General features: G+C 49.3%; 1 long non-coding RNA gene across 1 annotated transcript; it reads left to right on the top strand.

Annotated features, from left to right (window-relative positions):
* Nucleotides 1-1,524: 1,524 nt before the first annotated feature.
* On the top strand, nt 1,525-8,234 carry LOC311510971. The gene is made up of 2 exons (XR_014709173.1): nt 1,525-2,458; nt 7,163-8,234. It is a non-coding gene; the product is annotated as an uncharacterized lncRNA (long non-coding RNA).
* The last annotated feature ends 3,199 nt before the right edge of the window (nt 8,235-11,433 follow it).

Here is an 11,433-nt window from a genome sequence, read left to right as displayed (position 1 = left end):
GAAGTGAAAAACTGTCTCAATCTAGTGACCAGTCTCAGCAGGGACTGCAAGGACAGAGAAAGCAAAGAAGATCTGGCTTTTCCTCTCACATCTAGAGGAGCTCATGGTTGAAGCATACTGGGAAAGTAGCATAGGAGACAGCAGCTTGCCTTTCTGCGGACAGTGCTGTAACCTGTTCTGTGGAATATCAGGAACCATCGGTCTACAGCACTGTTAGGCTGGTATCTTTACTCCTGTTTATGGAGCCAGTGAGATTGAGTCAGATCCCCAAAATAACAGAGATGAATTTGACCCAGAGGACAAGTAGAAAGGATCCCTTGGTAATGAACAGTGTTGGCCAGAAAAACAAGTGCAACATCCCCTTCCACTGAGAATCTGTGGCTGTATAAAGCCAGGAGGAGCCGATTGAAAGAAAGCAGCAGAGAAGTAACATATAGGCCCAGAAGTTCCCTCCACCTCAAAATTGTAGCTTTGAGGGCTACTGAGCTCTAAGGGGGCATGATCTCTCGCAGGGTAGAGCAAATTGTATTTCCAGGAAGGCTGAGGTGAGGACAAGGGACAGAAAGCAGCTGAACTCTGCATTAGGGGCTCCACAGAAGTTCACCTTAGAAGCTGCAGCTTGGCTGTGTTGAATCAGTGCAATTCTGGCTGTCTAGCCTACTTTTGGGGTGACACTAGCTGTCTATACTCTGGAAAAGTGCCCTGCCCCAAACCAGTGTCTGTCACCATGAAGGGACTCTGAATTCAATTTGCCTTAGTCTGTGGCATTTCTCTCTCTTACTCTTTTACCCTTGAATCATAATACAACTGAGCTTTTCGCTGTAGACAAGGACCACTAGAGGCCATTCACTAGTGATCAATTTAGATGGCATGAACCAAGTCAGCCTGGGCCTCTAATCACCATTGCTCAAGCTGAGTAATACATTATGTAACCCACATGCCTCCTGGGTGTGGTGTTCTAGCCCATCTTGTGGCACCAAGACCACTTAAAGAGAGAGATAAAATGAGTCTGCTCTACAGCCTTAGCTAACAGCCAGCTGGCCTTTAGCCCATGTGGTAGAGGCTCATGCACTAAGTTCCTGCAGTCCTAGGTTCAACCCTGCCTGCTGACAACCAGCATCTGTCAGTGTTACAATTACACTGTGAACAGCTCCATAGACTAATTTTCTAGACCGCTCAAGTTAAAAAAGTAAATGCGGTTATACAGTGGAATTCAATCTCTAGCCTATAACACAGCTGGGGTTGATTACTAGAGTTTATTCCTATTAAAAATTTTGCTACTTGCACTCTCCGCTGTGAAAGATCAGTGAGAAAAGAGAGGGCTAAAAGTTATCTCTGATGAATGTAACATACTGTGTGTGCTCCGAAATTTAAAATGTGCATGCTTATGTAAAGTGCTTTGAATATTTATTAGTATTATTAACATCACTGGCCAAATGCAGGACCCTGAATGGCAGCCACCTGGATTTTTTTAGAGAGCATCTGTTAGGATATAGATATTCAGGCCTGTCTGCAAAGGCCTGTACTCTAAGAATTTAGGTGTATTCTTATCACTTGGCTAGTGATCGAGGTATAAAAGTGTTGGGAACACTGGGGGATGGCCACTAGGTAACTCGAGGGGATGGAAGACCACAAGTGTCGATGAAGCCCCCTCGCACTAGGCCCCGGTGTCCTTGGCCCCCCCCCCCCCCCTGCCTGGAGGCACTCGCAGCAGCTCTGCGTGCTAGGCCCAAGTGTCCTTGGCCCCCCCACCTGGAGGCACACACAGCAGTTATGCTGAGAATCTGCAACAGTATGTTGCAGAGTCAGACTGCCTGAAACTAAGCAAGGCCAAACAGGGGAGATATGGAAGAACAATGCTGAATAAAGCAGCTTTATGTATAGTTTAACAAATGATACAGAGAATCAGGGAACTAGCTGGGAACTGGATTGGCTGGCTATATGGATACTTGGGGCAGCTTGCTATTGGATAAGTATGCTGGAAAAAAGGATGTATAAAAGCCTGTGTAACTTCCTGCTCTGTTGTGCAGGATTTGAGATTTTATTCTCCCTGTACCTTTTTGCAGCTGCAAATAAACTTTTCTGCTTCTCCACCCCGTTGTGATTATTGGGTGTAGCACACCGGGTAACGAACCACTCAAGCTGTTGTTCAGCCTCTCGGCACTGGGTGCCGGCAACAGCTTTTGGCGTCCCTGGGTGGGCTCGAGGCTGCAATTTAGCCTTGCCCGGACCCCTCCTGGAGGTCGAGGATTGCGGTGAGAACCGAAGCCCAGCGCGCACCGGTGAGTTCATCGGGGGCCTCGGAGGAGACGCGATTTGATCGACCCCAGAGGGCACAACGGTGCAACGCACTCATATAGTGGAGAAGCTGTTGTGGACGGCGGTGAAGAACCGGTCCCTTAGACGTGGGGGAGGAGCAGCTGCAGGACGGCGGTGAAGAACCGGTCCCTTGGATAAGGTAGGATCCTTTTAAAATGCGGATTATATGCTCTGTTGGAACCTGGGGACGCCCAGAGTTACCCTGTAGGTATGGGACAGGGACAGAGCTCAGAGGTTAGGGCACGGTGTACGCCCCTAGAGTGCATTCTAGCAAACTGGAAGGTATTTGGTGCGGATCCGATGACTAAGAGCCAATTAAAACGATTCTGTACAGTTGACTGGCCTCAATATCAACTAGAGGACCAGGAGTGGTGGCCACCAGGAGGGTCAATTAATTACAACACGATCCTTCAGTTACTCCTGTTCTGTCAGAGAACAAGGAAATGGAATGAACATATGTATGCGCATTTGTTTCTGACTTTATGTACTCGACCAGATATTTTACAGCGCTGTAATCTGACTCCAACTGGTTCGGTAGCAGCTAATGTTAGTCCCCAGACTCCCACCCCCACTGTAATGGCAGAGCCGGTATACCCTTCGGCCCCTACACCCACACCTTGTAAGTCCCCAATGGTTGGCCTATACCCCTTAATCACTGAAACTAAAGTCGCCCGGTCTGGATCAGACAGGCGTCAGGCTACAACTATGCAGGTTTATACTCATGTGCCCTTTAATCCTGTGGATTTGGCTGCTTTCAAAGCACAGGCAGGAGAGTTTTCCACCAACCCAAGCAGGTTTATATCAGTCTTTGAGGGGTGCCTCAGTAGTCACAAGCCGGACTGGGATGATTGTAACGTCCTCCTGCGAACCCTATTGTCTGAGGTTAAAAGACAACAGGTTGTGTCCAAGGCAAGGGAGGAGGCACAGAGACGGTACGACCGGGATCGTATTAATGTCCCTGACCCGGATGCACAAGTCCCCCGAGCAGACCCCAGGTGGGATCCAAATGATCATGGGGATATGACCCGCCTTACCTCCTATAAGGAGTTGCTTTTGCATGGACTCCGTCACTCGGCTGTCCGACATAATAATTGGGCAAAGCCATATGAAGTAATGCAGGATTTAAAAGAAAGCCCAGGGGCCTTTCTACAGCGTATTCGGGACACCATTCGACAGAACACTAATGCAGACCCCGATGATCAGGCAACTGAGTCAATTATTAAGGGAATTTTTACGAGGAGAGCAGCCCCTGATATTAAGAGAAAGTTACAGAAAAAGGAGGATTTAATGGGTATGACCATGGCACAAATTTTAGAGACTGCAAACCGAGCTTATAGTCTGAGAGAGACAGAGAAGGAGAGAAAGCAAGTGAGATTGATGGTAACAGCGGTACAGGCCGGCACTAAGAGAAGTGGCCGGGGAGGAAGGGGCCGTGGACGCGACCGTCCGGGCCTGCAGGAGAGACGACTGGGTCGCAACCAGTGTGCCCTGTGTCGACAGGAGGGACACTGGAAAAATGAGTGCCCAAAGAGGAAAGAAAAGGGGGGTGCCCCTATGATGGCGATGGTGGAGCAGGAATAGGGGTGTCAGGGGAGACGGACCACCCTACCCCGGAACCCCGAGTAAAAATGCGGGTGGGAAGCTCAGAAATAGATTTTTTAGTGGACTCTGGAGCGGCCCGAACTGCCGTAAATCAGCCTCTTCAGTTGCCAGTAGCAGATTCCCTTACTGTGGTGGGAGCCACAGGCAGGGACACCAAGTGCCCAGTGTATGCCCCAGCGGAATGTGCTTTGGGAGACAGGACTATATCCCACAAGCTGGTATACCTCCCTGAGTGTCCAACACCTCTGCTGGGACGGGATCTACTTTGTCGCCTCGGTGCCACCCTGCATTTTACTGAGGACGAAATAACCCTTACCTTACCCCCTGAGAATGCCTGGATCATGACCCTTGCAGTTGAGCCCTCAGCCATGCAAGCCCCAGAATGGAGCCCGTGGGAAGACCAGGTGTACCCCCTCGTGTGGGCATCAGGGATTCCAGGAAAGGCCATCCACCAGACCCCTATTACTATTCAGCTCATACCAGGGAAAGGCCCAGTGCAAGTAAAACAGTATCCAATCAAGAGGGAAGCCAGAGAAGGTTTACAGGAAACTATAGATCGATTCCTAATGTATGGTATTCTCCGGGAATGTCAGTCAGCCTGGAACACTCCCATTCTACCCGTACAGAAGCCTGATGGCACGTATCGGCTGGTACAGGACCTAAGGGCAGTCAATGAACGGGTTAAGACTCTGCACCCTCTTGTCCCTAACCCGTACACCTTATTGGCTTCTATAGGGGGACAGTATACCCATTTTTCAGTCCTTGATCTGAAAGATGCTTTCTTTACCATCCCAGTTGCCACCCCATCACAGGAGATCTTCTCCTTTGAGTGGGAGGACCGAAAAAGGGTTAAAAAGCAACTTTGCTGGACAGTGTTGGCCCAGGGATTTAAAAACTCTCCCACCCTTTTTGGCCAGGCTCTGGCCAGGGACCTACAGGAGTGGGATAATGAGGAGGCTCTCCTTCTGCAGTATGTAGATGATTTGTTAATTGCCACTGTGGGCCAAAAACCCTGTCTTAAAGCCACCGTGAGCCTCCTGAATTTTATTGGACTCCGGGGATATCGTGTAGCACGGAGTAAGGCTCAAATTGCCCTCCCAGAGGTACGGTACCTCGGGTTTCACATACGGCAAGGGGAGCGTCAGCTTTCAAGCGAAAGAAAGGAAGCTATCTGTCAAGTTCCTACCCCAAGTAACCGTAAGCGGCTCAGGGCATTTCTGGGTATGGCAGGCTTTTGCAGGATATGGATCCCAGAGTTTGGACTGTGGGCTAAACCCCTGTACGACTGTGTAAAAGGAGCAGATCATGACCCCTTCTATTGGACCCCAGAGGCTAACAGGGCATTTAAAATCCTGAAAAGAAAATTGATGGAAGCCCCGGCTCTGGGCCTGCCAGATCTCTCTAAGCCGTTTCAGTTGTATGTACATGAACGAAGGGGGGTGGCGCTAGGAGTGCTTACACAGCTGTTAGGAGCATGGAAGCGTCCTGTGGCTTATTTTTCTAAGCAATTGGATCAGGTTGCAAAGGGTTGGCCGGCATGTTTACGGGCGGTCGCAGCTACTGCCCTATTGCTTGAGGAAGCCGAGAAGCTAACATTGGGAGGGGTTATGCAAATCTATACTCCCCATATGGTCCGAGCCTTATTGGATGCAAAGGGAGGGCTTTGGCTCACCCAGGCTCGGATTGCTCGGTACCAGGCTAAGCTGTTAGAGAACTCTGAAGTCACCCTACAGCCTTGCCCCTCCCTTAACCCAGCCACTCTCTTGCCAGAAACAGAGGAACAGAAACATGACTGTTTAGAGATCATAGATGTCCAGTACTCCAGCCGTCCGGATTTAAAGAATGTACCTCTCCCAAATGCAGATTATGAGTGGTACACTAATGGTAGCAGTACTGTAATAGATGGGCAAAGGAGGCCGGGTTATGCTGTTGTGACCCTCCATGACACTGTGGAAGCTGAAGGTTTGCCTGCTGGGACCTCTGCCCAGCTTGCCGAACTAATAGCCCTGACCTGTGCACTTGAACTGTCAAAAGGAAAGCGGGTCAACATTTTTACTGATTCAAAGTATGCTTTTGGTGTGCTGCATGCTCATGCTGGCCTATGGAAGCAAAGGGGAATGCTGACAGCCCAACGCTCCCCAGTCAAGTACGGGCCCCAAATCCTCCGGCTCCTAGAAGCCGTACAACTCCCCTCGGAAGTGGCGGTGGTACACTGTAAAGCCCATCAAAGGGAGGATCAAGATGTGGCCAGAGGTAACGCCCGGGCAGATAGAGAGGCTAAGCATGCTGCCACCCTGCCATCCCCTCAGGCTGAGAACGCCCATATGCATGCCCTTATCCCATCAGTAGGGGAGCTTCCAACCCCTCAGTACTCTGGGGAGGAGAGACAGCTAACTGACAAACTCGGTCTCTGGGAAAAGGAGGGATGGCTCCATTCCCCAGAAGGGAAGGTCCTCTTACCAAAGGGCCTAATCCGGCCAGTGCTGCAGAAACTACATCAAACCACTCATGCTGGCAGGGAAGCACTTATCCAGCTAATGGGAAAATACTTTATCACTTCCGGACTCCGACCCCTGGCTGCCCAGGTACAAGCGGACTGCTTAGTCTGCCAAAAGACTAACCCCCGACCGGGACATCCTGTGCCACCAGCTGCCCTAGAACCCACTCCGGGCCCCGGACAAGTGTGGCAAATAGACTTTACTGAGTTTCCCCGGACTCAAGGGTTCAAATATCTCCTTGTTATAGTGGATCGGTTCAGCGGATGGCCAGAAGCCTTCCCATGCCGTAACTGCACTGCCAGGACAGTGGCCCTCAAGTTTGTTAAGGAGATCATTCCTCGCTTTGGGCTCCCCCTGTGGATGGAATCTGACAACGGGACACACTTCACGTCAAAAATCATTCAAAGCATCTCACATGCCTTACAGATCCCCTGGAAACTCCATACGCCCTGGAGACCGCAAGCCAGTGGGGTAGTGGAGCGGACCAATCAGACCCTTAAACGGCATCTCTCAAAAGTGTGCCAAGAAGCCTCACTGCGATGGCCTGATGCTTTGCCCCTCGTCCTACTCCGTATCCGCGTTCTCCCAAAGGGTAGATTAGGGCTCAGTCCCTTTGAAATTATGTTTGGAAGGGCATGGCCTATGAATGGCACCCCGGTTCTGTCAGGGGAATGGGAGTTGGGTAATGTTTTTTTGTCACAGTATATGTGTTCCCTGTCTGCTGTTCTCTTGTCTCTTCACAGGTATACCAAGGATTCCCAGCCTCTCCCCTTGGACTCTCCCGTTCACTCCTTACAGCCCGGTGACTCTGTGCTTGTTCGCACCTGGAAAGACGAGCCTCTCCAGAAAAAGTGGAAAGAACCCTATACCATCCTGCTGATCTCCCATACAGCGGCAAAGATCGAGGGACACAAGAACTGGATCCATCACTCTCGTCTGAAGGCAGTACCTGCCCCCTCGTCAGCAGAACAGTGGACCGTCCAACCTGCTGACTCCTCATCTAGTGACGATCTCGGGCTAAAGCTACTGTTTAAAAGACACAAATAGCGGGCTGGGGTTTGTCGTCTTGGCTTGGTGGTTTATTTAGCCTGCTATTGAAATTTCTCTTTCCTGTACTGCTTGTATTACTGGTATTATGCTGTGCGGTATCATGTGTCAGGGCCCTTTTGCAAAAGTTAATAAGTCATTCTCTTCAGGGCTATCACAAAGTGCTTATGCAAAGTCATATTGTAAAGAAATAAGTAGCCCAAGTGAGAAAACTCAGAGCCAAGGCTGTTGAGTGTTCTCAAAGGGGGGAGTTGTTGGGAACACTGGGGCATGGCCACTAGGTAACTCGAGGGGATGGAAGACCACAAGTGTCGATGAAGCCCCCTCGCACTAGGCCCCGGTGTCCTTGGCCCCCCCCGCCCCCTCCTGCCTGGAGGCACTCGCAGCAGCTCTGCGTGCTAGGCCCAAGTGTCCTTGGCCCCCCCGCCTGGAGGCACACACAGCAGTTATGCTGAGAATCTGCAACAGTATGTTGCAGAGTCAGACTGCCTGAAACTAAGCACGGCCAAACAGGGGAGATATGGAAGAACAATGCTGAATAAAGCAGCTTTATGTATAGTTTAACAAATGATACAGAGAATCAGGGAACTAGCTGGGAACTGGATTGGCTGGCTATATGGATACTTGGAGCAGCTTGCTATTGGATAAGTATGCTGGAAAAAAGGATGTATAAAAGCCTGTGTAACTTCCTGCTCTGTTGTGCAGGATTTGAGATTTTATTCTCCCTGTACCTTTTTGCAGCTGCAAATAAACTTTTCTGCTTCTCCACCCCGTTGTGATTATTGGGTGTAGCACACCGGGTAACGAACCACTCAAGCTGTTGTTCAGCCTCTCGGCACTGGGTGCCGGCAACAAAAGAAAGAATCAAAATCACTGTCTGCTGGTGTAAGGGCCTTCTCTTACTGTGACAGTCTGAGGCCCTGTTCTTAGGCTAAGGCCTTTGGCTAAGCAGCAGAGGCAGCCATAAGCTGGGAAGCGAACGGTCACATCCTCACATTCCAAACTAGTCACATTGAAATAAGGTGCTATTGGGCTGTTAGGCACTATCAGGACAGGATTGTATTCCTATCACCTTCAGAGAAAGGGAAGTGCCTAGAAAATGTAAAAGGAAACTTAGTTTGATAGCATCCTGTCTGGCAAGAACTCACTTATCAATAGCTGGGATGTGAAATCCTCACTTCTGTATTGTTTTGTCATTATAGTTCCCACTTTGCTGTTGTTTGTCTGTATAATCTCTGTCTGGTTCTGTGATTGTTCCTGTCTGCTGTATAATTAATTTTGCTGGGTGTAAACTAATTGAGGTGGTGGGATATAATTGGTTACATAATCATGTTACAATATGTTAGGATTGGTTAGTTAAATTTCAGGAAAATGATTGGTTAAGGTATAGCTAAGCAGAACTCAAGTTTTACTATATAATCTGTAGTCAATGAGGAAGTGACTGGGGTGTGGGTGGGGGTGGGCATGTGGGTGTGTGAGATGGGAACAGGGAATGGGGGTAAGAAAATTGGAATCATGTTTTGCTAAAGGGGGAGATGGGAACAGGGAATGGGGGTAAGAAAATTGGAATCATGTTTTGCTAAAGGGGGAGATGGGAACAGGGAATGGGGGTAAGAAAATTGGAATCATGTTTTGCTAAAGGGGGAAATGGGGACAGGGAATGGGAGTAAGGAAGTTGGAATCATGCTTGGCTAAGGGCAGGAATCGGAACAGGGACACAGGTGTAAGGCTCTGTGGTGTCAGAGCTGGGAAGGAGGATACTAAGGAAGGAAACTGGAATCATGCTTGCTGGAAGTTCACCCCAATAAACATCGAATTGTTTGCACCTTTGGACTTCGGGTATTGTTGCTCTCTGTTGATGCGAGAAGGACCAGGGAAGTAAGTGGGTGAAGGAATAAGCCCCCTAACAGCATCTTCCATTGAGCAATAAGTAAAAAGAGAGCTTTTCTATTCATCTGTCCTGATAATTATAGGACTCCTGTCATTGTGGTGTCTAGCCACTGGGTCATGGTTAGGAAGCAGGCTGGAGCAGAAGAGATGGAGAGGAAAGCAAAGTGGGTGATCTGTTCCTTGCTGTTGAAATGCGCACAGACAGCTCTGGAGAGTGAGGTTCTTCATTTATCCTCAGCACCAATACAGCACAGGTAGCAGCACTGCACGCCCCCCCCCCCCCCGCCCCATGCTGTTCTCTGCTAATGTGTCACAAACCTGCCCTGTAGGGACACGGTCTCCCACAGTATTCTTGTCAGCAAGTTAAAGAAGTATGGGCTGGATGAATGCACTATAAGGTGGGTAGAAAGTTGGCTAGATTGTCGGGCTCAACGGGTAGTGATCAATGGCTCCATGTCTAGTTGGCACCCGGTATCAAGTGGAGTGCCCCAAGGGTCGGTCCTGGGGCTGGTTTTGTTCAATATCCTCATTAATGATCTGGAGGATGGGGTGGATTGCACTCTCAGCAAATTTGTGGATGACACTAAACTAGGAGGAGTGGTAGATACGGTGGCAGGTAGGGATAGGATACAGAGGGACCTAGACAAATTGGAGGATTGGGCCAAAAGAAATCTGATGAGGTTCAACAAGGATAAGTGCAGGGTCCTGCACTTAGGACGGAAGAATCCAATGCACCGCTACAGACTAGGGACCGAATGGCTAGGCAGCAGTTCTGCGGAAAAGGACCTAGGGGTGACAGTGGACGAGAAGCTGGATATGAGTCAACAGTGTGCCCTTGTTGCCAAGAAGGCCAATGGCATTTTGGGATGTATAAGTAGGGGCATTGCCAGCAGATCGAGGGACGTGATCGTTCCCCTCTATTCGACATTGGTGAGGCCTCATCTGGAGTACTGTGTCCAGTTTTGGGCCCCACACTACAAGAAGGATGTGGAAAAATTGGAGAGAGTCCAGCGAAGGGCAACAAAAATGATTAGGGGACTGGAACACATGAGTTATGAGGAGAGGCTGAGGGAACTGGGATTGTTTAGTCTGTGGAAGAGAAGAATGAGGGGGGATTTGATAGCTGCTTTCAGCTACCTGAGAGGTGATTCCAAAGAGGATGGTTCTAGGCTATTCTCAGTGGTAGAAGATGACAGGACAAGGAGTAATGGTCTCAAGTTGCAGTGGGGGAGGTTGAGGTTGGATATTAGGAAAATCTTTTTCACTAGGAGGGTGGTGAAACACTGGAATGCGTTACCTAGGGAGGTGGTAGAATCTCCTTCCTTAGAAGTTTTTAAGGTCAGGCTTGACAAAGCCCTGGCTGGGATGATTCAGTTGGGGATTGGTCCTGCTTTGAGCAGGGGGTTGGACTAGATGACCTCCTGAGGTCCCTTCCAACCCTGATATTCTATGATTCTATGACTAGCTTTAGGGGTGTGATGGAGTTCCATCCCCATAGCCCATTCAGTGCTTGGCCACTGCTGGGATCGCCAGCTATCGGTTTTGTTTGTACAAGCATGTTGCTGTATGGTGAACTGTAACCCTGGTTGCGGAAGGATACAGGAGATACTGGAATCAATAGCCCCCACCCATCCCTGAACTTCTCAGCCATATATTCCTGGGATCTGACAGCTCTACTTCCCCCGCTACTGTTCCTGTAGGAAAAAGACAGACTGAAAACTAAGTCATCAGAATTCAACTATATATACAGACAATAGATTTCCAAAGGCGTCCGCACCACCATTCAAAATTTCCACAGGGGTCCACACCATAATTTGAAATTTTTTAGGGGTCTGCAAATGAAAAAAAGATTGAAACCTACTGCTCTAGGTGCTCTGGGCAAGTGCACGCCTCTGCTAAGTCTGTGTTTCCCTCACCTTAAAAAGACTGCCCATGAGCTTGCCAGTCTATCACCATATGTGAGGTGGCCTGTAACTACACCTCCTTTCAATGTTGTAAAAAGACATTGTATTGAACTGTCTCGCCCCTCCCAAGTCTGCAGTGCTCTGTTTCTTTTGCCAATTTGCACTTTTGCCAA

The sequence above is a fragment of the Lepidochelys olivacea genome, assembly GCF_965140295.1.
Source record: "Lepidochelys olivacea isolate rLepOli2 genome assembly, chromosome: 21".
NCBI classification, from domain to species: Eukaryota; Metazoa; Chordata; order Testudines; family Cheloniidae; genus Lepidochelys; species Lepidochelys olivacea.
The sequence above is the reverse complement of the archived record's forward strand: the minus strand, read 5'-3'. Positions and strand labels throughout refer to the sequence as shown.